Below are 2260 nucleotides of genomic sequence, written 5' to 3'. Positions count from 1 at the left end.
ATATATTTACATATATTCCACCGCTTCATCACTTCATGGGAGAAAAATAAGGAAGACCGAAAATATATATTTATAAGGACTTGCTGTTTATACCCAAAGAACGGACTAGCTGTTTGTAGTCAAGAAATGTGCAACACACAGGTTATAATTATTTCTATAACAGGGGTCGGACTGGAGGTGCCGGAAAGCTCGGAGAATGGTGCATTGGAGAGGTAGGGTGGTGGGGTGGTAGGTGAGGGGGAAATGGAGGCGTGAGACGGCAGGGCGGGTTCGGGGTGAGAGGACTTATTCTTTGTAGTATTGATTCAATCTTTCTCTTTGCTGAACTGCTAAGCTACAGGCACGTAATCCCACCAACATCGGCTGTCAAGCGATGGCAAGGAGACACAGACACACAAACAAACATATATATATATATATATATGTATATATATTTTTATATGATGAGCTTCTTTCAGTTTCCCTCTACCAAATCCACTCACAAGCCTTTGTTCAACCTGAGACCATAGTAGAAGACACTTGCCCAATGTGTCACACAGTGGGACTGAACCCGGAAGTATGTGTTTATTAGCAAGCTAATTACCACACAGTCACTCAGCTGCAAAGTTATCACAAAAGCTGTTACTCAGAGTTTCACATTCCTGACATATAGAAACATGAAACTTTGAATAAAAGATTTTGTGATGTCTTTGCAGCTTTCCTCTGGTATTCAAGTACTATTTTTTCCACCTTGTTTCACATTTATGTGGTATATATACATACATATATTTACATGTATCTGTATATATATATATATTATTAATAAATCTCAAGAAAACTGCACATGTGCGGTAGATATGAAAAATTATAACATATAAGCACGAGGTATGTTTCTATGTATTGCTTCATATTTATGTGTTAATCTTGGCTTTCCTGCTGATGATAGCTGACCTAGCAAATTATTTTATTTTGCTGAAAATAGCTCGAAACCTTGGTTCAGGAAATAGATGGTAAATGTTTTTATTTTTCGATCCCTTTCGAAATTATCCCTAATTGTGGTTTGGAGTTTGACTGCTCCTTCTAGCGGGTTAGATGTCCTATTATGAACATCTCTCTTATGTGTTTAAATATACACTGTATATATATATATATATATATATATATATATATATATATATATATATATATATATACACACACACACACACACACACACACACACACACACACACACACACATGTATATATGTATATGTATGTATATGCATGTGTGTGTATGTGTGTATCCATTTGTGTGTGGCTTTTTGTATGTGTTTGTCCCCTACTCACCACTGCTTGGCAACTAATGTAGGTTTGATTCCGTACCCTGTAAATTAGCAGCTTGGCAAAAGACACAAGTGTCAGGCATAAAAGAAAACACAAGAAAAGCAACTACTGCAGTCAATTTGTTCAACTGAAACCCTTCAAGGTGGTGCTCCAGCATGGCCATGGTTCAATGACTGAGACAACCAGAAGAAGATAAATTCCCATGAGCCTTTGTAATCCATTGCAAAGCACATGAATGATGTTTCTTTATTACCATTAGTTCATTGTAATGATGTGAGCAAGATGGTCTGGAAATGGTAATGGTTTTTTGGAATGCTATTGTATTAAACTATTCATAAAGGAGTAATAAAGAAATAAAGATATGGCATAAAATGATTAAACTATAATATAATTGTGTTTTTAATATAACACACACACATATCTATACTGCTCTTTCTTTCGCTTTCACTCTGTATATGTGTGTGTGTGTGTGTGTGTGTGTACACTTACATACAGAGAGATAGTGAGAAAAAAGAAGGAAAGCAAAAGAGAGAAATATAGATATGTGTGTGTATGTGTATTCAAACGTGTGTATATATATATATATATATATCATCATCATTGATTAACGTTCGTTTTCCATGCTGGCATAGGTTGGACAGTTTGACTGAGGTCTGGAACACCAGCGGCTGCACCAGGCTCCAATCGAGTCTGGCAGAGTTTCTACAGCTGGATGCCCTTCCCAATACACATACACACGGAGTGGCTGTGTGGTAAGTAGCTTGCTTACGAACCACTTGGTTCCAGGTTCAGTCCCAACTGCGTGGCACCTTGGGCAAGTGTTTCTACTATAGCCTCGGGCCGACCAAAGCCTTGTGAGTGAATTTGGAAGACGGAAACTGAAAAGAAGCCCGTCGTGTATATATATATATATATATATATATATGTATATATATATATATATATATATATGTAT

The sequence above is a fragment of the Octopus bimaculoides genome, chromosome 24 (assembly GCF_001194135.2).
Source record: "Octopus bimaculoides isolate UCB-OBI-ISO-001 chromosome 24, ASM119413v2, whole genome shotgun sequence".
NCBI classification, from domain to species: domain Eukaryota; kingdom Metazoa; phylum Mollusca; class Cephalopoda; order Octopoda; family Octopodidae; genus Octopus; species Octopus bimaculoides.
This window is presented reverse-complemented; position numbering follows the sequence as displayed.